We start from the raw sequence: 27586 nt of genomic DNA, 5'->3' as shown, positions 1-27586 counted from the left end.
ACAGCAAGCCATTGGGATACGTCTCATCCGATGTTGCAGACATAGATCCGGTTACCCCAAACATGCTGCTTATGGGGCGGTGAGATGCCTCACTTCCCCAGGTGATCTACACTCCCGAACCGCTATCCAAGCGCTGCTGGCGACATTCTCAGACCATTGTGGATCACTTCTGGTCATACTACATTCGACATTACCTTCCAAGCCTCCAGACTCGCCAGAAGTGGCAACGAGAAACCCAGGATTTAACTGAGGGCATGGTGGTAATGATTATGGATCCGCAGCTTCCCAGAGCTCAATGGCCAACTGGTAGGGTTGTCAAGTTGATTACCAGTGATGATGGACACATTCGGTCAGCTCAAATCAAGGTCAATGACCGCTTATACCTACGACCTGTGGCCAAACTTGTCAGACTCCCAGCACTTCCGGGTGGAGGTGACACCAACTCCAAGGGCTAGGGAGTTTATCTTTACACATATTAGCTATGCTAATCTGGGGGCGGCTGTTCTAAATTCCCTATATAAGAGTAAACGAGAAAGGACTTTTATTATGAACGTTTACTGTATACGCTGCTGGGTAACGTTAGTTTCCGCTAGTCCGCTATTGTGTTTACTCTCACTTTCACCAGCCGTTTTCTCCGCCATTTCCTCAGGTGTTAATGTGCGTGATTGAATGTAAGTTTATTTATTTATACACAATTATAAGTTGATGTATGCTTGTTACATTGTTGTATTCAACTATTTAGCTAGTGCAACCGAACTTTATATTGTGCACAACATCATAATATGAGAGTTATATACAGTGATTCACGTGTATATGGTTGCAGCTGTAATCCTATGTGACGCTGGTTTATATATAAATAACGTGTCAGTAGTGAGTCGCTGTTTATGTTTGTGTGACTTAAAGTTATTAGACATACACTGATGTATCTTTTTATTCTGTTTATTATAGAAAAACCACATTCAATACAATGTACATATAAGAGAAAATTCAGTACAGCTGGAAGATACCAATGTGTGTGAACATTCAAAGATAAAGAGTTTAACAGTTCCCTGTCTCCTGTCACGCTTCTTACCGGAGCCCCGTAGTGGATGAGCATTCACCTACCTATATTCAAATCCTTCAATCCGCAATACCGATGAAACAGCCTTATATGCCGTAATCTAAATTCACTAATAGCCAAACTCTTTTAATGCCCAAGGTGTGATGAGAAAGTTTGCAGTGGTCCAATGGGTCAGTGGGGAGGACGCTGGGATGTATAGCGAGGTGAAAACCGAAGCCATATGTAAATATGATGACACCAAGATGGATGGCGATGGATACCCGCAAACTGACTATTCAGCTGCTGTGGAATGGCAGAAAGGGAAAAAGCCAAAACATGGCTGGCCAGTGTACGCTGCCTCTATCAAGTTTGTGAGCAGTAAGTAGACCTTTCTAATGCATTTTGTTTTTACAGTGTCCGGTCCAATAAATAATGTGAAGCTGTTATGATGTGTGAAGTTATGACAGTTGTGTAACTACCGTCACACAATAATATGCACAAAAATTATTAAGTGCACTAAATATAGTTTTTTTTTTTACTGTAAAGTGCCTTAATCTGATCTATCCTCCAACTTTGATATTTTTTTTCAGGCAATCGATTTCATACTAATGCTAAAATTAAGGAATTACTACGGTTGGAGTCTGATGAAACGAACAACCCACTGCCAAAGAAAAGGCCCTCAGTCCCGCCGTCAAGATATACGGATTCAGATGAAACTGATGTTGAGAGTACACCGGTAAGACTGTTTGTATTCCACTGTCACTGAATGAATTTCATGCATATAATCACACAATATAGTAAATATAAGTACCAATTTACATAATAACACATTAACTTCTAAATCTAAGTATAAAATTATGTTTTTACTCCAATTCGTTGTTGAAATATAATCATTTATACACAATGGATGTAATTTTCATGACAGATTTATTTAAACATACATTAAATAATCAAGACATCACTAACAGCTTAACTAAAATATAATGAATATATAGGCTAATATAGTGCATAATATTAAGTGAAAGATTTACTAACCAGCTGTAGACACTGAATGATTTGCCTGAGGTAAATGCTGTGACATAGCCTATAGTTTACCAGCTGTTTTATTGATGTCTTTCCGCCATTTGAAATGCGAAATGAGCGATTAGAAGAGATATGATACGTTTCAGTAAGTTGTACTGTATCCTTCAACATACCCTCAGATGTTCATTCATGTTTATTCTGTTACTATTAAAGAGGAACAGATGATCGCGTACACTCGCTCCACGAGCTGTCGTTCTAACCACACAACTTTGTTATGCAGTTTGCGAATGTTTTTTGGAGCGATGTTTTCGGGAAACAACGACTTGTTGAACAATGCTGATAACGACAGAACTTGCGACCATAGTTAGCTTACGATGCTTTCGGGAAACGCACCCCTGGCCAGTCATTTTATGTCAGTCTGTTTACATTTACAGAGGTAAGAAGACAAATACGTATCATCTCCATCTCTTGTTTCTTGTTCCTTGACAGACCCAAAAGAAAAGGACAATGATTCCCCAAAAACAGAGAAAAGTTGCCCAAATGGTTGTGGATAAGTACCAAGACACAACCTTGACAGAGACTCAGAGGCAGCTAAAAGAAATAGAGAAAGAAAACAAAAAAATTGAGAAATGACAACGAACAATTGAGAAAAATGCTCATTCAAGGCATGTATTACAGTTACTTCCTGTTGTGGTGAATCAGCTATCAAACTGTTTGGTGGTTTAGATTTGATCTTAACTTGGTTTATTTTTTATTGTCTTTGCACTTAAGACTTTAAATTACCATTGAACTGCCATTCTGTTTCAATATTATTATTTAACTTGGTATGTAAAGTTGAGACAAAAATAATAATAATTGATAATAGTTCATAATTATTGGTAATTGCATTATTATTAAGTATATGACAATAAACCTGAAACATTCAACCTCTGTAACACGCATGAGCATATGTACACATAGGAGTTAGTTGAGTAGGTAAATCGTATAAGCTATTTTTTTTATCATATCTTATTTTGTTATATTTTTTTTGCTAGAGCTACCAAATATGATAAATGACGTGAAAATGGCCCTGAAGTCTCAGTGTTCTTCAATGTCTTCATCAGTAAGCTCAAAAGCTCTTTCCATTTGGTAATCAGTATATAAAACTATTGCAGCCCTTGGCAACACTGCATAATAATTTTTTTCGTACTCTTCATTAAAACAGGTAGAAATTTCTCCTGGATCCAATGTATTTGTTGACAGACTGGCTTGGGCTGTGGCCCAGAATGCAAACTCCGCCTCCTGTTTTGTGAGAATGCTCCTGACGGCAGTGTTCCCAATTGATGTGCTACTTGTGAGCAATCTTTGAGGAACATCCAGGGATTCTAGGCCACAACGCCAGGCTCTTGACAAATTGAAAGTTGAAGCTATCTACAGTAAGTTTCAAATCAGTTCATAGTATTGTAATTATTTAGAGTGAGTATCTTTGATCAATATTATATTGCTGCACTACAGGGTTTAATTAGGGGTTCAACCACCAAGTGCTGAAACCCTATTGTTATTATTATTGTTATTATTGTTGTTGTTTTTATTATTATTACATACAAAGTGATCCACCGGGAGTACGTTTAGGTTAAGTAGCTTGCTCAGGTCCACAGTAGTTGCAATCCCTAACAAACTCACAACTTTCTGGAGTTCCATTTGGAAGCTAAACATTTTAATTTTATTTGGAAACCTAAACACTAGACCACCTCCATGCTGCTGCTGATTTATCTAACTTGATATGTCGTCATGAACTGTGGGCCACCTTGCTTCCTAACAACAGCAATGTTTTGCTTTTTATACATTTGCCTCACAGGAGCAATGTTGCAAAAGTGGCCTCATGTGGTGCCCTCCAGCATTGGTGCAGCCATCAATGCCAAACTTACTGAAATTAGAGTGAAGAAGAAAACACAAAAACATCCAGAAACCTTAATGCTCTTTGATGATTGATGGCCATGACAGTGTGTTTAAGGTATTTTGTTGTTGTTGGGGGTTTTTTGTGTTTTTTTCTTTCTTTTTCTGAGCAAAGTTCAGTTTGCTATCAAGGTGGAATTTTTAATTACTCATGTGGAGTATAATTTGATTTGTGTGTTACTTTGATTTTATTGAAATAAGTGTTTCCATAGCAAATTTATGCAAGTCATTGACTGAAATCATATATGATTAGTATATGCAGAGGTGTTGTATTATTGAATGAAAATCATGTATTATAATTATATTGTAACACTCTCCAATATTAAAGTTGAGTTTACACTATGGGATCTTCCGTACCGTTTCTAGAGATAGGAAATGATGTGGAGAAAATAAATAGCAACACTGATGAAAATCAATAAACCAAGTGTATTTACAACATAAACAATATTTACAATAATAACAAACAAGGTGTGGTGTATACATGTAAATGTGAAGTCCAGAGTGCACAGAGTTATACAGTGTTCAGATCAGCCTCACCGGGTGTTTGTATAGTCCGTGAGCATGATCAAGTGATGAAGTGAAGAAATGATGACAGACCAATGTCCTCTGATAAAAAGTAATCCTGGCTGCGAGCCAAACAAATATACTCCACGAGAGGAACGGCGTCTCAGCGCTTCCAGGTCAGTCACAAGCGTATATCCAATTGAATGAGTGAGCGGTTTTGTGAATGTGCGTACTCGCAAATGAGCGCTGGAAACCGGCATAGCGGTTCTTTAAATAGAAACTGAAAGTACTTCCTGAATACGTGGCAGGAAAACACGTAAGATGAATTCACGCAAAGATCTCGCGTGAACAGAGATCGGGGATAACACACAACAACTGAGGAATATAACAGGTTACAGGGGAAAGTAATACAACTAATAGGCAAAACATGACTAAACATAATTAGTTTGATGTCAATGAACCATATATAAAACATCCCCTTATGTGGCCACGCTACAATATTATAAATATAGTAATATTATAGCTGTCATATGAGGAATTCGGTGGAAACATATAAAACTCGAAGAGCAGGCACACCATTTCCCTATAAAAAAAAAACATGAAATCTGTATGAAATACATATAAACAAATTACACAAAATATATATAAATCCTATATGACTTTAATTTGACTAGCATATGATTCAATATAAGAACTTTAAATGATTTGTATATGAAAATGAGTTTTTTTCTACTAATACCATACACCATTGCATACTTTTGTCATGTAAAACTCATATAAGACTTCTTACAGTATTCACATATAATGCAAAAATCCCATACAAGTTGTATGTGTGCTATTTAGTATGAAAGTGGCCATAATCGGTCTGATTTTGTGTAGGACATGTATTGGCCTTGCATGAAACATAGAAGGTAATTCTGTCCGATTTAAGTAAGGAAGATATATGGTTGCTGTATATGAACCATGCCAGTTTTTTTCCATATGGGTTATTACATGGAAAATCAACAAGCTAGATAACTTATCTAACTAGCAGGCCAGTTTCTAGGCAGGTCTGAACAGCGTCTGCTCTCTGCCTCACATTTCTTCAGGCAGATTTTTCACAAGCGACAAAATTGGCCAAAAAATATATTTCGCTAAAAATTTACATAGTATTGCTAGCTAATGTTTATTTAGCAAGTTTCACAGAAATGTGCTTAAAAATAGAGGCTAGTTCCCTGTCCAATGAAAACAGACGGTCATGTAATTTTTTCCAGAATTATCTAGCATTACTCCTACAAATAAATAAAACAAAAACATTTTGACTTTCAATTGACAATGATGACAACACGTGTTATCTAGTCTTACCTCGAAAGATCACCTAAGTTTTAAATTTGAAGCAGTAAATCCAACACTTGAGGTAATCTCCCGGGGTATCATCTCTGGCTCCGCCCTGGCAAATGGTAACGACAATGATTACAGTACATTTATTATTCACGGCCATTAACCCCTTAACCAATTATATGTGCTTTTAGCTTATATAGCAAACAAAACAAAACAATAAGCATCAGCACACTCTTTTTTTGGTACAATTTGATAAATGTTTGGTATCAACTTTTTTTGCTGCCATGTTTAAACACACTGCTGTTAACTTGACATTGAAAGAACTAGTTTAACAGTGCGCACAAGCTAAAGTTAAAGGTGTATAAAAAAAGGAACTCTCATTTTTTTATTAGTGGAAACTGACGGTAGTTCAAATTAACAGTACACTGGATCAGAGATGGCATTGTGAGGGAACTAGAGGGTAAAAATAATAATAATAAAAACAATTACAATAACAATAATATTAAGTAAACAAAATGATTCCATTCAAAAGCACCTGGCATTCCAGATTTGGCCCACGGTCAGTATATTAACTACCCCTGGTCTAAGGGTTTCATTAGTGTATGAATGCATATACATTTATTTGAAGAAACGTGGTACACTGACAATGTCTTTTGACTTTTGTAATATTAGTTAGCAAATAATTCTGGGATTTCCAAAATGATTATAGATAATCAAATGTCAACTTAATTTTTTTTATTTGCCAGACATGATTAACTGTCACATTGTTATAGGGTTATGTTGACATATGTCTGGAATTATATTATGTGTTAATTTTTCGATTATCCCCATTTCTGTCTCGCATCATTTCTATATGGCTGCATCTGAAAACTGTAAAATGCTGCCTTAAACCACCCTAAAAATACCCCATAGGCATACTATGGCAAGGCTCTTGCCCATGAAAACAATTGATTTTTCCTACTATGACAAGACAATTAATTTTGTGGGATAATATCTCCCAATCAGAATGTCTTAGAGACATAGACTCATTTCACTCAGGCTACCAATCAGTCTTTAAGTATCATAATGGAAATGGCATAGCCACACCCTAGCAACCATTTACAGCACCCTAGCAACCACTCCCATAGACTTCCATTCAAAATGGCACAGAAGGATATCTTCACAACACAATTTTGTAGACACTTTTGGATTGAATCTTTTGAGTCAGGTTAGTAATCAGCCAATACGAACTGACTTCCATTAGAAATGGCTGAGAGGGTTATCGTTGGAACAGAATGGACTACAAACATGACAGTTGGCTTGTTTCACTTGGGTGAGCAATCAGTCTTCACATATCCGCTTGAACAACTACTTAGCCATGCCCTAGCAACAATTTAGAGTACCCTAGCAACCAGTGTAGTATATTTTTTATCAAGGTAAGTATACATTAATCAGGTGTAATCAATGTAAACATTGTTGATTTGTACCACAGTTATGTCTGACGGGCAAACATGCAGTTTACTGTGTGTGTGTGTGTGTGTAAAGGCCTGTGGACATGATGGAATGTGTGCTCAACATATGTGTGACTATTTGAAGGTATGTGCAGGAACAGGAATAGCCTCATATATGTGCTCTCATGACTGCTGAGAAAATATATGGTGAGGCAAGTGTCTCCTGTTCACTTCTTAAAATGGTCAGACCAGAGTCAAAGAAGATTATGATAGATAATGCATGTTTAAAAAAGTATAAGCTCCACCTTGTTTGAGGAGATGTATTTAAGTGAACAAAACCCAGAGATGCTTTAGTTGTTGTTGTGGTTTTACTGCAGGCAACTTGGCTTTATGGTATGATAATAAAGTCTATTCTTCTGAAATCAAAATCCCAAAGATGTTGAGTGATTTTTCACAAAATTGGCAGAAATTACTACACCAGCCCCATTGACTTCCATTTAAAATGGCTGAGTGTGATATCTTTGGATCAGAATATCCTAGAGAAATGACAGTTTGCTTGTTTTACTTGGATGAGCAATCATTCTTCAAGAATCATGATGGAAACTACTTAGCACGTCCTAGGAAACATTTATAGCAACCAAACCCCATTGACATCCATTCAAAATACTTAGATGGGATCTCAGGATCAGAATGTTGTAGAGACATCGGGTTTTGTTCATTGGACTCAGGGTAGTCAAGTCAAGCCAAGTCAATTTTATTTGTGTAGCGCCTTTCTCAACACACATCATTTCAAAGCAGCTTTACAGAATATCAGGCATTAACAGAACATAAAAAAGTTATGTCCATAATGTTGATGAGTCATCATTGTGTAATAAGATAAAATATGATTGTTAATCGTGTATAAAATAAGTAATTAAATAATAATTGTATTAATAACCCCAGTGAACAAGCCGAAGGTGACTGTGGCAAGGAACACAAAACTCCATAAAATGTTGGTTAATGGGAGAAAAATAACCTTGGGAGAAACCAGACTCACTGTGGCGGCCAGTTTTCCTCTGGCTAACATCATGAATATAATGTCAATATTACTTATGTATAGTGCAAGTCATGGTTTAAAATGATTAAACTAAGTAAGTGTTAAGGGACAGTGTTTAAACATAGATTTTGTATGAACTGTAAGATTAACGACCAATTTCTTTGAAGTCCATCCTGGATTAACTGCAGAAGGTCACTTAGATGCAATTGTCCTTGCTAATTGGCTGATGAAGGCTTTTGTTGGCAATTGATAGTCTATGTATTCCATTTCAAGATTTCGTAGTCCATCAATAGACCGAGGTGATGCAGGCAGAGATCAGTGAGGTGCATCGCAGTTTAAACTAGCCGGTAATTTCGGTGAGGTTCGGTGTGGTCCATCCTAAATCCAATGTTCAGACAATGTCTTATGGTTGGAGTTGGCATCAGTTCATCCTCTGAAAAACTCCAAAGCAAACTCCAAACGTAACCAAACCTTATATACAGCATCAACAGGACATTTTAGGGGCACTACCACTAATAAACTGTCACAACTAATTAAATTTGCATAATCTTTGGTTCAAATCTAATATATTCTTGAAAAATCGATTAGAAAAATTAATAAAGATGGCCACAAATGGCCAATCAATTTTGAGCACCTTATAACTCGTATTGGGAATGGCAGAGGGTTATGGGAATTACTATAAACAAGCAGGGTGTAAACTTTTGTGACAATCAGCCCCAAGGTGGCTTTATAATTTGTTAATTTGTGTTTTTGCTAATAAATCAGGAACCATATAGGCTGCAACAAAACTTTTAGCTTTTCTGAATCCACCAAATCATATGGTCACTTGAATTTCTATTTCCATAATAAATGTTTTCTATGATTTTGATTTATATAAAAAAAATACTTTTGCGAACTTGTCCTTGGCCGTTTGCCCAATTCGCATGAAACATAACATACATCATCTGCAGACTCTCCTGACAACAATTTTTCAAAATAATTTTGATAACTCAAATCATCCCGAAGATATAAGCAAATATGTTTGGGGTGTGGCCTATAATGAATAATTAGACTGTATCTTGTGAGTACAATTTTCAAACTTACAAGTAGAAAAGGAAACACTCTGAAAAGGCTGAGTTTCATAAAAAATGTTATGCTAGAGGGCGCTATAACTTAAGAAAATCCTAATTGTGCAACTGTGCTCAAAGCAGTTGAATTAACTCCAGAACTGTATAGGATAATGTAAGGATTTGTCAGAGATGAGATGAGAGGCAATGATCTATATGCAAGCTTCTTTAATAGAGATGATGTGAGATACAGAGAACGAGGATTGAAACCACGAACAAAACAATGGCAAGAACACTATGATACAGGAACATTCAAGGTTACAGACTAGGAAAATGTACTGGTTACTTCTGTAACCTCCGTTCCCTGATATAGGAAATGAGATGTTGTGTCGATGATGTGACACTAGGTGTCACCCTTGGGAGCCCAAGACACCTTCTGATCTTTGATAAAAGGCCAATGGGAATTGGCGAGTGTTATTTGCATGCCACTCCTCAGCACATATGGGTATAAAGGAGCTGGTGTGCAGACTGCTCATTCAGGTTTTTTGCTGAGGAGCCAAGAGTAAGGTCCCGGCCATTTCCAGCATTGTGGCAGGAGGGACAAAATGTCTCGTTCCCTCAATCAGGGAATGGAGGTTACGGAAATAACCAGGACATTCCCTATCTGTAACTCACTTGACGTTGTGTCGATGAAGTGACACTAGGGGTCCCCAACAAAAACGCCACAACTAGCTGAACTGTTTAGGTGGACTGGCAGTGTGAGACAGGCAAACTACTGTGTGCCCCGTAGCCAGCACACCAGGCCAACACGTAACCTGCCCTGACACTGCTATGATCATCGAACGGCCCTTCTGGGACAAGTCGACTGCCCAAAAAATAGGGGCAGGTTAGCCCAGTTGTGCCCTTTCCCTCTTTTTTAGTTTTTCTCCCCAAAAAGAATGAAACATTTTTCAACTGACTATGACCACCAGTGACCACGTCAGGGGTGTGTCACTCCCAAGGGGAAGACACCGCGGAAACCACATTTTGAGTGGAGATACAACACATGGTCTTGCCGAGCATAGCTGGAAGTATGTCATGTTGAGAAGTCCCATGGTAGGTCTTACCTAATGGGGGGGAGAGTCTACAAACATGTTGACTGGAACAGAGGGGCCTCTACCTAAGGAAGACGCAGTTTACCAACAGGGCAATGTTTCAGCAGAAGATATTTGTCGCAAGGGGTTGCCTACTGGGAACCAGCACATGTGGAGCACCTACCCCAGTGCAGGGCTTAGATCCACATGTACTGAGCTGGCAGCGAGTTTCTCCATAAACTCGTCTGCCATAGTGCTAGGAGGAAGTCATCCAGGGAACACATTTTGTGAACACCACCGGGAGTCAAGAGTGCACGTCTTCAGCTCAGTGGAGGTGAAAGGTGCTATATGCAAGCGATACACCCGGCCGACTGTCCCGGACTTACCTGTTCGTTCCTGCTAAGACACGGAACGAAACCGGCTCAATCCAGAGATTGTAGAACCTTGCAAAGGTGTTGGGTGTTGCTCTGCAAATGTCTGTTAGAGAGGCACCACTGGTCAGGGCCCAGGAGGCCACCACACTCCAGGTAGAATGGGCTCTTAGCCCTGTAGGAGGTGGCATGTGCTGCTCAGAGGCTCTGAAGCTTTACTTGCGGTCCAAATAGATGCGTAAAGCATGCACCGGACACAGCAACATAAGGGGTGGGTCGGCCTCCTCCTGGGGCAGTGCTTTCAGGTTCACCACCTGATCCCTGAATGGGGTTGTTGGAACCTTGTGCACACAACCCAAGGGGTCTCAGAATCAAGTGAGTGTAGCCCGTACCGAACTACAGGCACGTTTCGCTGAGAGCAAACACTTGCAGGTCACCTACCCTCTTGACGGAGGTCAGCGCCATTAGGAGGGCAGTCTTCAGAGAGAGTGCCTTAAGCTCAGCTGATTCTAAGGGCTCAAAAGGCGTCCCTCGTAGGCTTTGCAGGACTCCCATGAGAGAACGAGGCACGGTCTGGAGGGCACGGTCATCCTCCTGGTGCCCCTCAGGAACCTGATGATCAGGTCATGCTTTCCAAAGGACTTACCACACACTGTGTTTTGGTGTGCAGCTATAGCGGCTACATACACCTTCAAGATGGAGAGTGACAGCCGTCCCTCCAACCTCTCCTGCAGGAAGGAAAGCACTGACCCGACTGTGCATCTCTGGGGGTCTTTGCATTGGGAAGAACACCACTTAGCGAACGGATGCCATTTCATGGCATACAGGCACCTCATAGAGGGGGCCCTAGCCTGAGTGATCGTGTCTACCATGGCGGGTGGTAGGCCAATTGGGTCTTTCATGTCCCGTCCAGGGGCCAGACGTGGAGGTTCCAGAAGTCTGGTCGCAGGTACCAGATGGTGACCCTTCCCTGAGAAAGAAGGTCCTTCCTCAGGGGAATTTGCCAGGGAGCGGCTGACGCGAGGAGCATGAGGTCCGAGAACCAAGTCTGGGTGGGCCAGTAGGGTGCTACTAGGATGACCTGTTCTTCGTCCTCCCTGACCTTGCACTCAGAAGTGGCAGTCAGAAGGAGAGAGATAATGAATGCAACCAGGAAAAACACACAGACGGAAAGGCTTCTTTAAAAATATGTGTCTTTAAAAAGACGTTTGCATGTGTGCCACTCTTTTAGAATATATTCTTTTAGGAATTATACTATTTAGAATATGCTCTTTTAGTTTGTTCTGCTGAAGTGCTCAGGGGCGATCTCTGCAGTGACCAGTGCAGAGAGGGGGAGAAGCCGCTGTAATCCACCGTCAGAATCCAGCAGAGGTGAATGGAAGCTGTGGGAATTCAGCTCGCTGATTTCTCAATGAAATAGCGACCACTTGGTTCCGTAGAGAAAATCTGAATGAGCGGTCCACACGCGAGCTCCTTTATACCCGTATGTGCGGCGGAGTGGATGCAAATACCACTCGCCAATTCCCATTGACCTTTTATCAAAGATCAGATGGTGTCTCTGGCTCCCAAGAGTGTGCCCTTGAGTCACTTCATCGACACAACTTCGAGTGAGTGACAGATAGGGAACTACAAAATAACACTCATGCACTGACAAATAAGAACTGACAAACATGAATGAAACTACAGTGTATATACACAGACTAGGATAATAACCAAACACAGGGAGCAATGACGGGAAACAGATGGTAGTAATGAATCATGGGAATCATGGGAAATGTAGTACAAGGGAGACTAAAAACAGATAACAAGACAATATCAAAATAAGAGTCCTGGGAACTTAAAGGTGACAAGGCTGTGGCAAAACCATGAGAGAACACCCCCCTATAATGGTCGGCTCCTGATGGCAGGGCTAAGATGGAGAGACCAAGGAGACCAGTGCAGATCAGGCGGATGGTCAGGAGACCAAGGAGCCCAGAGCAGATCAGGAGGCCGGCTAGGAGACCAAGGAGACCAGAGCAGATCAGGCAGATGGCCAGTAGACCCAGGAGACCAGAGCAGATCAGGCGGACAGCCAGGAGGCCCATGAGACATTTACATTTACATTTATTCATTTGGCAGACGCTTTTATCCAAAGCGACTTACAAAAGAGGAAAAACATCAGCGAATCATCTTAGGGAGACAGTGGTACGAAAAGTGCCATATTACAAAGTTTCACTATCATCAGAATAGTATACAAAACAGATGTATACTGTTTTTTTTTTTTTTTTTTTAGTGACCGGTTAAGTGCTTTTGGAAAAGATGTGTTTTTAGCTGTTTTTTGAAGATAGAGAGTGAGTTGGCTTCCCGGGTTGAGTTGGGAAGTTCATTCCACCACCGTGGTATGATGAAACTGAAAGTCCGGGAAAGTGTTTTGGTGCCTGTTTGTTTTGGTACGACAAGGCGACGTTCCTTAGCCGACCGCAGGCTTCTGGTGGGAACGTAGCTCTGCATAAATGTTTTTAGGCATGCTGGAGCTGACCCAGTGACTGTTTTGTATGCCAGCATCAGGGCCTTGAATTTAGTATGTGCATGAACCGGCAGCCAGTGGAGAGACAAAGAGTGGTGTAACATGTGCTCTCTTAGGTTCATTAAAGACCAGACGTGCTGCTGCATTCTGGATCATTTGGAGAGGTCTAATAGCACATGCAGGAAGGCCTGCAATGAGAGCGTTACAGTAGTCCAGTCTAGTTATGACAAGGGACTGAACGAGCAGTTGTGTGGCATGTACAGAGAGGAAGGGTCTTATCTTCCTGATATTGTAGAGTGTAAATCTACATGATCTTACCGTCTTTGAAATGTGGTCTGTGAAATTTAGCTCATCATCAATGGTTACCCCTAGATTTCTGACCGTTTTGGAAGGTGAAACTGTAGTTGGACCCAGCTGCACGGTGATGTTGTGTTCAACAGCAGGGTTGGCTGGAAAGACAAGCAGTTCGGTCTTGGCTGGGTTGAGTTGAAGGTGGTGTTCCTTCATCCAGGCTGAGATGTCTTCCAGACAGGCAGCGATTCGAGCGGTCACTGTGGTGTCGTTGGGCTGGAAAGACAAGTAGAGTTGCATGTCATCAGCATAGCAGTGGTAAGAGAAACCATGTGACTGGATGATGGGTCCCAGTGATGTTGTGTATATGGAGAAGAGAAGTGGCCCAAGCACTGATCCCTGAGGTACCCCAGTAAGTACCTGATGTGGCTTTGATACCTCCCCTCTCCAGGCTACCTCAAAGGACCTTTCTGAGAGATAAGAGTTGAACCAGTCAAGCACAGTTCCAGTGATGCCCAGTTTAGAGAGGGTGGAGAGTAGGATCTGATGGTTGACTGTGTCAAAGGCAGCAGAAAGGTCCAGCAGAATCAGAACGGATGATCTGGATTCAGCTTTCGCCTGTCTCAGCGACTCAGTGACAGACAGCAGGGCAGTCTCAGTGGAGTGTCCACTTTTGAAGCCTGACTGATTGTCATCCAGCAGCTTGTTCTGTGAGAGATAGGCGGAGATCTGACTGAAAACTGCCCTTTCAAGTGTTTTTTGCCATGAATGGGATGAGAGAGACTGGTCTGTAGTGTTCTATCTGTGTGGGGTTAAGTGCAGGCTTTTTCAGCAGTGGGGTTACTTGAGCCTTCTTAAATGTAGTGGTAAAAGTGCCTGAAAGAAGGGATGTGTTAATTATGTGTGTAAGTGCCGGTAGGATGAACGGAGAGATGGCCTGGAGAAGGTGTGATGGAATGGGGTCAAGGGAACAGGTTGTGGGGTGGTTGGAGAGGAGGAGTTTAGAGACCTCAGTGTCAGTTAAAGGAGAGAACATAGAGAAAGAAGAGTTGCATACAGGAGCCAGATGTTTGACAGGGTGTGGTGCAGTGAATGTATTGCTGATGGCTGTAACCTTATTAGTAAAAAATGTCAGTGATGTGTCAGGTGGTGGAGGGGGAGGGCAGAGAAGTGTGTTGAATGTTCTAAACAAGCAACGAGTGTCTGTGGTGCTGTTGATCTTGGTCTGGTAATATGAAGTTTTTGCAGTTTTAACGTTATTTGAAAAAGTTGCAAGCAGAAGCTGATATTTACCTAGATCAGCTGGATCTTTAGATTTCCGCCATCTCCTCTCAGCTGCCCTGAGATCAGTCCAATGTTCACGAAGGATGTCAGACAGCCAGGGGCTGGGTGGTGTAGTACGTGCTGGTCTAGAGGAGAGAGGACAGATGTTGTCTAGACAGGTTGTTAAAGTAGAGCTAAGTGTTTCTGTGGCAGTGTTTACATCAAGCATGGAAAATACATTTATTGTGGGAAGAGAGGCAGAGACATCAGTGGAAAGGCGAGAGGGTGAGACCCTCAGGGGGAAACCAAAGGTGGAGTCGGTTTTACAATGGATGGGAGAATCATGTTGAATTGAACAAAGTAGTGATCAGAGACATGTAAAGGTGTAACAAGAATATTAGAGGTGGTACAGTTACGTGTAAAAATGAGGTCCAGCTGGTTGCCCGACCTGTGAGTTGCTGTGGTGTGTAGTCTTTCCAGGTCAAATGAGGCCAGAAGAGTATTCAGTTCAATGGCCTGGGGCTTGTCTTGGTGTATGTTGAAATTGCCAAGAACCACAAGTGGCCTGCCTTTCTCTGGCAAGGAGGACAGCAGGACATCCAATTCCTCAAGAAAGCTTGTCAGCTGACCTGGGGGGCGATAGATGACAACAACATGTAATTTTGTGGGTTGCATTGTAGTAATGACATGGAATTCAAAAGATGTATTGTTACATAGTGAAGCCTGTGGTGAAAAAGTCCAGTTATCATGAATGAGCAAACCTGTTCCCCCACCCCTACCAGTATGTCGAGGGGTGTGGGAGAAGGAGAAGTTGTTGGAGAGAGCAGCAGGTGTTGCTGTATCCTCAGGACGTATCCATGTCTCCGTCAGTGCCAGGATGCTGAGGGTGAACTGTGTGGCGAAAGCTGGGATGAAGGCAGCTTTGTTCACAGCAGACTGGCAGTTCCAGAGTCCAACTGAGAACGAGAGTGGAGCAGGTGTTGAAGTGCAAAGCGGCCGTAGGTTGTGTGGATTGCGTTTTGTCTTGCATCTGTATCTTGTGAACGGTCTACAACAGATAACAGGGATGTGCTTGAAGGCATGTGTTATTATTGAACTAGACATGTTAGTATGTATGTATAAGTAAAATAATAAAAGAGATAGAATAGAAAAATACTTAAGTGCTTTGGTGAGTGGAGCCTTGTCAGTCTCCTTGCTCGGTGGACTCGCACAGGTAGACTCGCTGGTCTTTACCCAAGTAGGTCTTCACACGAGGAGGGCTTTACACGAGGGCCACCACTTCCGCTGCCACTTCCACGTCAGCATTAAGTCCAATAAATACACACTTTAACTAGCCGTTCAGTGGAAAAAAGCAGCCTCGCCTTGATGCTACTTAGCACAACAAAGCTAGTCACGTGGTCACCCGAAACCGAAACTGAGGGTTACGTGGGAACAAACGCAACTTCTGTACAGCACAAATAAATTATGCTGCACTTTAGCAATAAATAATACTCTAAAACAAGTGAAGCACTGTTTGCAGACACTAAAACGACGATAGTTTTACACACACTGGATAACCAACCCGAAGTCTAACAGCAAATCCTACAGGACAAGTCGAAACAAATCTAGCAATGAATCCTATGGGACAAGTCTAAACAAATCTAGCAACGAATACTACAGGACAAGTCTAAACAAATCTAGCAACGAGTACTAAGCGGCAGGTCAAAACATATCTAGCAGTGAATACTACGGGACAGGTCTAAACAAATCTAGCAATGAACATTACGTGACAGGTCACAACAAATCTAGCAGTGAATACTACGGGACAAGTCTAAACAAATCTAGCAATGAATATTACGGGACAAGTCTAAACAAATCTATCAGTGAATACTATGGGACAAGTCAACACAAATATAGCACACACACACCAAACACACGTTTAAGCGACCCATGTTCAAGACAATAAACAAACAGCACCTGATCTAGCAATGAATACACTCTAACAACGTTAAAAACAATTAATAAACAAACTTACATACAACTGCAGACTCCTGTAGATAGATCGCTTCTCCTGACCAGAGCAGATCAGGCGAGAGGAGACCCAGGAGAATCAGGCACATTTTTCAGTCCCACTCCCGTAAGGTTCTGTCCCACTCTGGTATCATAGGCTATTTTTATTCCAATTCCCAATCTGAAGAAAACAAAACAAAAAAACAGGTAGAGTTTTGTTATCACTCTATCATTGGCAAATATCTGATTGACCTTTGGCTGGTTTAAATTTTTTTTGTACCTTTCTTTATAAAGTGTTAACATCCATAGCACTAAGGGAGTTTCTGCTGCATGATGGAGCACAAATAACACTCTGTACCTTAAATACATTAAATAAATCTATTTTATTTTTTAAATAGATTTATATTTTGCAGGTGTCACAGGGGTCATTTCTTTCTCCCGTTTCAGCGCACACATCATCCCACCCGCACTTGCACTCAGCAAACAAAACTTGGCCCACACCACACTGTTGCAGAACGTGTGCTTCTGTTTTCCCTGTTGTTAATTTGGTGTCGATGAGCGATTCTGTCTCCAAGCGTCTTACATCTCTTATACATCTTTTACAGTTGTATTTTTGTTTATTGTTTTTCATTTCAAACAACTCTATTTTTGCCATGAAATTAACCTTTGGTGCTTACATGGCATTACTTTCCATCTATCCATCCAAATTCCTGCGTTCCCTAAATTGCTTTACACATAGTTTCACTGGTAAAAAATATCAATACCCATACCCTTTGCTATCCTACAAAGGCCAGACTCATTAACTAACATTGAAACTGTGAAAAATGGCTTGAATTATTTTGATGTGGATTTTGTTGATACTGCATTTTCACACAATGGATAACTCTGAATTTCAGCATATGAGACAAACTGTCATGTTCACTGTTGTCTTTTGTTTTTGTGCTTTTATGTTGAAGTTTAGTTTAGTTCCTGTTTCCTGTTTGGTTTTTGTAGTCCTTTGTAGTTTCTTTTTATGATTGGTGTTCCCATGATTGTTTCTCCTTCCCTGATTGTTTCCCCCAGGTGTCCCTCATTCCCTTGTTTGTTCCTTTCTGTATTTAAACCCTGGTTCTTTGTTCAGTCATTGTCAATCGTTAATGTTTGTGGATGCGTGTTCCGTGCTCTCCGTCTATGTTTATCCTACCTGTGAACCCATCGTATGTCTTCCGTGTTTTTGCTTTCTTTTCCCCATTGCGGGTATTTCCTTTGTTCCTGTTTTGTCTGTTTCCATTTTTGTTGCAATAAAGACCACTGCAAATAGATCCTCGCCCCTCGTCTGCCTTCACCTACATTTGTAACACAAACTCATCTGTCAACGGACAAATCATAAGAGACCTGTTTCAATCAGAACTGAATTTTGCCTTTTGACTTTGTAGGGCAGTATCATTGCTTATTACATTTCTGTAAAACAGAAAGAATTGTCATCATTTAATATTATATAATTACTTCTTTAAGCAGTTCCCATCTGTGTCAAATTTTAGGATCTTAATCTTATATGTTATTGATCTCTCCATCTAATATATTTCCTTTCACTCCATCCTTATTTTCCTCCTTGATATTATTTCTCCCCACTCCATCCTTGCAATTGTGTGGACTCTAATTTGTCTTTGTAATTTGCTTTAAAGCTGTAATTCTAATTGATCTAAAAGTGAATTGCTTTATTTTGTTTCTTAGTAATGGAGGTAGTATATGAAAACTGAAATGAAATGATGCTATAACAGAAAAAAATAAAATAAAATATAATGCCAAGTGCGTGTGTATGATTACATACAATTTTATTTATATCAATATATTTTTTATATGGGGAAAAATTGTAAAATAGAGTTATATTGGGTCTTATGATCTATATGATCATTTACGGCATGTTATGCCAATTAAAGACTTTAAATTACTAGTCTATGTAACCCCTCCCCCACCCCAAATGCCCACCTATGATATCCCCCAGCCCACCCTAGCATAGCTGTCAGAAGCTGGGCCTGAATATACCATAACCATTTGTTGGCTAAGTAGTATAAAATATACAGAATGACTCATGACAAAATCCAAGTGCTCTCATAGTGATTATGACTTCTGAAGACTTTAACTAAGGCCCTTAAATGCAATACATTTATGACTATTTTATATAAGTGTATCACTGAAGGGAACTGACTGTCTTCAGAAAAGTTTCGATGGCATATTCTTTTCATCTTACTAATCATAATAATAATAATAATAAAATATATATATATATATATATATATATATATATATATATATATATATATATATATATATATATATATATTATTATTATTATTATTATTACTAAATTAGGTTAATGAACATGCACAGTATATATATATAATTTATATTGTATAACACATTACTGTTATACAATTTATATAAAAAAAATTATGTAAAGATATGTATATAAGTTCATCTTTTCAGAGCAAAAATAAATATTTCTTTCAAAAATTAACCTCTATTTATTTTAGTACTGTGGCTTGACTCAACTTGAAACTCATCAGGACTTGACTTGCTTGAGGTGAATCACTGAATTGACTTGCTTGATTTGTCTGCACTGCACTTGAGACTTGACTTGAGACTTGCTTGTGACATGAACGTGTGACTTGCTCCCACCTCTGGTCATGAGCATGGGCAGAGACTCGGGAATGACCTCAATAGACGATAATATACATATATATATTATTATTATTTTTTTATCAGTACCTCCAAATCATTTGGTCACATGAATTTCCATTTTTCATTAAAACTACTTTTTCAAACTCATACTAGGCTGTTATCAAAAGAATTTTAATATGTCAAATCGTTCAGATGATTTTAGCTGATAGGTATTTTGATAGAGCCTATAATGACTAATTGACCCATATATTGAGAACATATTTTAAAGTTAACAAAATTTTGTATGCTTGTTGAAAAGAACATTCTGAGGTAACATACAAAATGTCACCAATTTTGCATGGCTATAACATAAGAAATGCGTAATTTCTCAACTGTATTTCAGACAATCATAGCCATAAAAGGTTGTTGTAATTGTTGTCCACCAGAGGGAGCCACATCACAATAAATCATTGAACGTCTTCAAAGAGTAAATAAGGGAAATATTAAAATATCTTGCCACAGCTATTTACTGTAAATGAGACAAATAAAAATAATTATAATAAAATATATATTACTGTTTTATATATTCAGAGTATGCTGATGTTTATATAATTAAATTTTTACCTCAGAAATATTTCCATGTTCATAACTGTGTAGTCTTTTACACATAACAGATTTACCATTTATTTATCATCAAAGGTGTTTCCTTATCTTCTCAAGTTTATTATTTGTTTTAGATCTTTATAATAACAGGTTAATTAGTGTTTGACAAAGAAGCACTTGGTGCAGGTATAATGCACAGATTCTATCTGATCATATGCAAAAAAAAAATGATCTGCCTGTTTTTTACTAAGACATATTTGATTGTGTTTACAGACTGTATTTACAAAAAAAATCAGCATGTTTTATTTCATATCATATTATACCTATTAATCGCCTTCAAACTGACATGTTGGTAAAAAGTCTGTAAAAGCAGCACCTGTCAGCGATTTTGGTCAACAATAGACACCAGAAAATGTAGCTTTGTAACTTCAGATAACACTGACTGTTTTATGCTGTTGTGTTCACCCCACAAACAATGGATAAAATTAGGCAGATGCTGCTAAGTTCGGCTTTGTGCCATTCAAAACTGATAGCATCCATCTGACCAAAGTAAGTTCAATTTATTATGTTAATATTGCTCTATAACACAATTTAACCATGAACAGAACTTAGCCAATGACACATGAAATATTTTAACTTTCGCAGTGTGTTCCGCAATAGATGCAAAATAGGTCTTGTGAAAGAGCATGTCTAGCAGCAGTGCCCCTTTATACCATGCATACGTCTCGGGTTACATGTGTAACCCTTGTTCCCTGAAAAAAGTGGAACGAGATGCTGCGCTTTGCTAAGCACTTTGGGAACGCAATGCCCACGCCGCCGCACTGGAGCTGTCCAGACCCCTACGGTTGTGAAGTGTGCTCACAAGAACGCGAGAGGTCTCAGACATGAGCTTGAGATGTCGACTCAAGGGCGTAAGAGCCCGGAGTAGCATAAACTTCTAAACCATAAAATTTGATGAATGTGTGTGGAGAGGACCAGCCTGCCGCATCACAAACTTGTTCAGACATGAGCTCGAGATGTGGACTCAAGGGCATAAGAGCCTGGAGTGGCAAGAACATCCAAACTATAAAAGTCTAATGAATGTGTGCGGAGAGGACCAACCTGAAGCATTACAAACTTGCTGCAGAGGGAGACCTCTAGCCAAGGCTTTAGAGGAGGCGAGCCCTCTGGTGGAGTGAGCCCTGATACCTACTGGCGAAGCTTGACCGCGTGCCTCGAAGGCCAGGGCAGTAGCGTCCCTCACCCAATGCGACATAGTCTGCTTGTGGGTGGCCGCCCCTCGGTTGCGGCTCCCATGGCAAAGAATTGTTGCCCCGACTTACCCCACTGGCTAGTGCGGTGGACATAAGTCTGAGGGGTACAGACTGGACAAAGCCTGAGAAGTCTTAGCTGCTCCGGCATTACAAACGGCAGGGAGCAGAAGGCTTAGAGAATTACCGGTCGAGGGCCGTGAAAGGCACCTTCGGCAGGTAGTCAGGGTGAGGGTGCAAAGAATGCTTTTGGTCATACCTGGGGAAAACTCTAAACAGGCCGACAAAAAGAGACAGGTACCCAAGTCTCCTTAGAGATGTAATTGCCATAAGAAAAACCATCTTGAGAGTCAGAAGTCTACCAAACGCTAACTCTAGAGGTTTAAAAAGGGGGGTCTTAATCAGACCCTCAAGGACTACTTGCTCAGTACTATGAAGAGGTCCTAGTCCTAGTAGAAGGCCGTAGTCGCATGGCTCACGAATTAAACCGAAGTAGAGGCCACATAGAACCTGGCAGTGGCGAGTGCCCGCTGACAGTTCTTCCTACAGAAAATCCAGAACTGAAGCAAACTGGCAGTTAGCTGGTTCTGTAATATGAACTTAATAGAGGGAAACGCATACAGGCGCATTTGTGCCATGTATGCACCACCACAATCAGCCCCCCTGGGAGGGGGACTAGGTGACTCGAGGAGAAGTAGAGGAGACATTGCGCTATTAACAGAGGCGAAGAGGTCCTCTTCTGCCCTGTAAAATCTACCCAGATCAGTTTCAAGTGGAGGGAGCCCTAGCACTTAAAATGGTCTCGATAATCTCAGGAGAAAGCCCTCTGTACCTCAGTTGGTACTCTACAGGGGCCAAGCATGAAAGGTTTCACAATTCGCCAATGAGCCTGAGAAAGAAGGTCCTCCCTGTTCGGAATCGCCCAAGGCGAACCGTCGAGGAAAGAAATTAACTCCAAGAACCAAACCCTGTTTGGCCAGTGTGGCGCTATCAGTAAGACCCTTGCTGGCGAACTCTTGCCAACTACTACCTTAGGGTGGAGTTTTCACTCCCCTGTCTGGACAGTAAATCTGCTCCCACATACGGGCATCCAGGGATATAAACTGCCCTGAGTGACAGGAGCTGCCCTGGGCCCAAAGGAGAATCCGACACATCAGAAATACAGCTGACAAGAACGTGGATCTCCCTGATGGTTTATGTAAGAGGCTACCACTGTATTGCCCACCCGCACCAAGGCATGGCAGCCTCAGGAGGAAGTATTTCAGGGCCAGAAATACAGCCATCAACTCGAGACAGTGATTGTGTCAACCGAGCTGACGACCCTCCTATCCCCTTAAGCTGGACGACCACTTAAGGCTGCTACCCAGCCCGTCAGGGAGGCGTCTGTCGTTAGCAGCCTGCAACAACAAAACTCACCTAGAGTGAGACCCAAGGTAGAAAACCGGGGTCTGAACCACATAGAAAGGGAATGAAGCCAGAGGCGTTTAACTCTTATTAGCCTAGGGGGTTTGGCCCTTGGAAGAAATCCCCTGGCTTTGAGCCACAACAAAAACGGTCTCATGTGCAGAAGGTCCAAAGGGATCACTGAGGACACAGTTGCCCTGAGACCTAGTAGAACCTTAACCTAGCCTGACTTTGCTCAGGGTATACTGAATGGACTCGATTCTAGCGGGAGACTAGTTGTGCCCGCATAGTGATCAAACCCCATACCCAATGGACAGTGTTTTGAGTGGGAGAGAGGATGCTTTTCATGGCATTGAGCCCCAACCCCAGAGAAACTAGATGAGCTAAGACGGTATCCCTTAGCTGAACTGCCAGTTGCTGGAACTGTGCTAGGATCAGCCAGTCGTCTATGTATTTAAAAATGCGGATGCCCCGGAGTCACAAAGGAGCCGGCGCTGCATCATGCATTTGTGAATGTGCGGGTTAAGAGGGCTAGGCCGAATGGAAGAACCCGATACTGGAACCTCAGGAGCTTCCTGTGTTGCGGCAGAACTTCTAAGTGAAGAAGTGCGTCATAAGACCAATGGTGACCAGCCAAACGTGATAGGCAGCATCTTGGACTTGAACACCCAGACTGGTAGTTCAGGATTTAAGATCAAATGCCAGATGCAATTCCTCACCCTCCACGGGAACCAGGAAGTATATGGTGTAATAACCTGACTCTCTCTCTGGAAGGGGAACACATTCTATGGCCCCTTTAACCAGGAGATTTGCATTTTTTTAATAGATTTGTTTTAGTCGACATGACTGATCCGGTTTCACGGAGGTGGCGTGGTTTCACGACCACGCCATTGAAATGTGGAAAAGGCGAGAGAATTAAATTCTGTAGCCACTTTCTACTGTTCTTAGAGCCCACATAGAAATACCAGGCAGAAGTTTCCAGAACTTCCTGTTGAGGGGATGTCAGGTGTTCCGAGTCCTGGGATAAGGCAGGAAACAGCGGTACACCCAACTTTTAGTTAGAAGCCTCTACTTCCCAAAACACCAAAGGCGGCGGGAAAGGAGAGGATTCGTGAGGTTACAGGGAGGGGCGTAGTGAATAGAACACGTGCCCCGTCCTGAGGGGAGCTACCCCCACCGGGTTGAGTACCAGACCCTCAGGGTTTTTCCTCCTTGAAATAACTGCCCTGAGGTCTTGCTTTGGAGGCTGTCGGGGGCGACGAGCCTGTCCCCAGTCCTTACGAGGGGGAGCACGACTCGCCACGCTCTGTTTTTGAGCCTCTCTTCTAACAGGACCAGGGTGGGACTGGGTGGCCGATGGCCCCGCCCCCTGAGTGCGGCGAGGGAAGAATTGTCCAAATGCTTCCTCATGGCTTTTTGCCTCCTGGAACCTGGAGATAACCTACATAAGGGAAGCCAAGTCAAACCAAGTGAAAACACCAAAAACCTCATCAAATAGGTGGTTAATAGCCCATTGCGATATGGGAACATGTCCGAGGGTCCCTGTACCCTGCGCGCCAGCCTCAGAAAAATTTTCGGGGCCCCGGGGCGGGCGCCCATTCGTTCGGGGGTTCCGACGGGGAAGGTCTGTGATGTGGAGGACCGCCGCCACAGGCGTTTAAAGGAAGACCCCCGAATATAGCCTCTCCAGTGCAGTTCAGCCTTTACCCACGTGAGGGCGGCCTCACGTCCCACCTCTGGCTCGAATGAATGGGCGCCTTCTCCATTCATATCGATGGCAATCGGGCGCCTCTCGGGGCAGGGCTCTCCCTCGTTCCATTTGTTGCAATGTGTTCTTTTAATGGGAGAGTGGGATGCAATGCCCCCTGAAGACCCCCATGGACCCCTGTGCCACCCTGGGGGGGGGGCAGGGCTGTCCACGGACCCATTATCATCCCCCTGACCCACTATTTTACCCAAACTGACCAGTGAGACGCCCTGACCACCCTGTGGGGGGCGGGGCTGTCCACGGACCCATTATCCTCCCCCTGACCCACTATTTTACCCAAACTGACCAGAGAGACCCCCTGACCACCCTGGGGGGGCGGGGCTGTCCACGTACCCATTATCATCCCCCTGACCCACTATTTTACCCAAACTGACCAGTGAGACCCTCTGACCACCCTGGGGGGGCAGGGCTGTCCACGGACCCATTATCATCCCCCTGACCCACTATTTTACCCAAACTGACCAGTGAGACCCCCTGACCACCCTGGGGGGGCGGGGCTGTCCACGGACCCATTATCATCCCCCTGACCCACTATTTCTCCAAAAGTGACCAATGAGATCCCCTGACCACCCTGGGGGGAGCGGGGCTGTCCACGGACCCATTATCATCCCCCTGACCCACTATTTTTCCCAAATTGACCAGGGAGACCCCTTGACCACCCTGAGAGGGCGGGGCTGTCCACGGACCCGCTATATGCCCACTAACCATCTATTTTGCACACAAACTGAGTCAACCAACAGACTAACTATCCATTAGCAATTGATTGAATAGCTGTATGTCCACCAACAGACTAACTGCCCATTCATTTGACTGTAAGTGGGACCACTCACAAACAATTTATTCAACAGGCTATCTGCCCATTAGCAATTGATTGTAAAGCTGTATGTCCACCAACAGACTAACTGCCCATTCATTTGACTGTAAGTGGGACCACCCACGTACAATTTATTCAACAGGCTATCTGCCCATTAGCAATTGATTGTATAGATATATGTCCCCCAATAGACCACTGCCCATTCATTTGACTGTATATGGGACCACACACATGCAATTTATTTGCATTGGATGAAATCATTGAATTTGATCCAGAAGTTATAAAAATGCAGAACACCAAGTGATGATTTTGGGTCCATTAAACTGATTGGAAGTCGGTAGTCCCACTTCCAATCAAAGTAATGGGCTAAAAGGAAAGACAGACAGACAGACAGACAGATAGACAGATAGACAAACATCCTACAGATAGATACATACATACATAGACATATATGACATATTGAGAACTGCACTGTGCAAAAGTGCTTAAAAGTGGAATTCTTAGCAAAGAATCACAAACAGGGATTGCTGAGATCCCACATACAATTTGTCCCATTAAATTGATTGTAATTGGGACTACACACATTAAAGTTGTGGGATGTGTATCTCAGCTCTGGACAGACTTGGGAAGCTGAAACTTGTATTTCTGTTCTTCTCCAAGCCTACTCTTTCTATGGTATACATTTCATTAAGATCGGAGGATGTCGAAAATTTAGTGTGTACCCCTTTAAGGATTTGAGCGCGCAAATTTCGACTTCCTCTGATTTTCTTGAAACTTACAAGACAGAAAGAGGAGGCTGAGATTAGGACAGAAACACAAGTTTCAGCTTCCTAAGTCAATCCAGAACTGAGATCTGGACATCCCACATGCAATTTGTCCCATTCGGAGAAATAAAGGTTTCGTGGTCAGTGACAGTTTTTTGTTTTGAAGGGCTCAGGTTGATTAGGGGGCTTCACTGAGTCACCTAAATGTGATTTTAAGTCATAAATTTGATCCAGGAGTTAAAACAACCATGTCCAAAAAGTGATGATTTCAGCCAATGCAAATAAATGGCAAGTGGGTACACCCACTTCCAATCAATTGAATGGGTCAAAAATCATCACTTGGTGGACTTCATTTTTATAACTCCAGGATCACATTTTTGACTTAAAATCACATTTAGGTGACTCTGTGAAGCCCCCTGAAACACATAAGCCCTTCGAATTTGTGTATTCTGTACAGAATAGACAAATACAACATGTTTGTGCAACTATCAACTCATAAACATGCACAATTAGCTTCAGAGTGAGACTCAAAGGTCAATGATTAATCATTACCATTGTAATTGTCTTATAGTTGGAGAACCATTGAAACTGGCTTGAAAATGGAGATGGGGGGAGGGGATCCAAATACAAGCCAAAACATGCAATTGAGGTTGGAGTGGGGGAAACAGTATGCTTATGTTCCTTTATGAAATAGTACTCAACTCAGCCTAATATAACAAGCTGATGCAACTATCAACTCATAAACATGCACAATGAGCATAAAAAATTAATTCCCACGAGCCATGCATTTGGTCCCATTCAAACAAATTGGAAGTGGGCACTTCCTGTATGATTCGGTGAAAAAAGCCTTGAATCATATGCCAGCAACTTCAGCCGTCGAGTACTCCTTCCTGGGGCCTTCATATACAACATGTAACGAATTCAAGTCCCTCGGTGTTAAGCAAGTACTTTAAAAAAAATCAAGAAAAATATTCCTGAAAAATGATTGTCACATTACACACATTAGTCAGCCAATGAAGCACTTAACAAAGTCATTCAGACTTGAACCTTTTCACAGTGACTAAGGGGCCCCTGAGAAGCTACAGATTTCAATTTGGAGCCATTTGGACCTTTCCAAGTCATGTCCACGGTCCCTCTGTGAAAATGAATGGTACAAATGGTAAGTGGGATTGCTCTTCCCGATGTCCCAAAGTCCCCAGATTTCGCACGGTGACACGTCAAGGGCCCCTTATCGACATACTAAGAGGACTAAGGCCTAGGGTGCAAAAAAGTATTTTTCATTAATTTCAACAGATCTCTCTGCCTGACACAGGAATCATTGAGACAGGCTTCATTTTGGGCCTGTGTGCGACAGTCTGTTCATCGGAGCCTTTAATACTCAGCAATCCCCCAGGGCTTCCAAACTCTAGGACCTCACTCGGGGGCCCCTGGCGATCGAATATCTGAAATTTCGAGGTCCTGCGACATCGGTAACCCCCTTTTCTAGACGTCCCACTATCCCTTTCAATCAATGCATT

General features: G+C 41.9%; 1 protein-coding gene and 1 long non-coding RNA gene across 4 annotated transcripts in view; both read left to right on the top strand.

The window, feature by feature from the left end:
* The first annotated feature begins 1377 nt into the window (after positions 1–1377).
* On the top strand, positions 1378–2883 carry LOC127617088 (uncharacterized). Its single transcript, XR_007967275.1, has 3 exons — positions 1378–1417; positions 1630–1775; positions 2552–2883. It is a non-coding gene; the product is annotated as an uncharacterized LOC127617088 (long non-coding RNA).
* Positions 2884–3410: 527 nt separating this feature from the next.
* Positions 3411–27586, top strand: part of p2ry10 (P2Y receptor family member 10) — a 67487-nt gene continuing 43311 nt past the window's right edge. For 2 of the 3 annotated variants that reach the window (XM_052088955.1, XM_052088956.1), the window contains exon 1: positions 3411–3477. The gene's annotated coding sequence lies outside the window, so the exon portion shown is untranslated. The remainder of the gene's footprint in view (positions 3478–27586) is intronic. The other variant, XM_052088957.1, reaches the window with a different exon arrangement.

This window comes from Xyrauchen texanus, chromosome 23 (assembly GCF_025860055.1).
Source record: "Xyrauchen texanus isolate HMW12.3.18 chromosome 23, RBS_HiC_50CHRs, whole genome shotgun sequence".
NCBI classification, from domain to species: domain Eukaryota; kingdom Metazoa; phylum Chordata; class Actinopteri; order Cypriniformes; family Catostomidae; genus Xyrauchen; species Xyrauchen texanus.
Note: the sequence above shows the minus strand (reverse complement) of the source record. Positions and strands in the feature narration are given on the sequence as shown.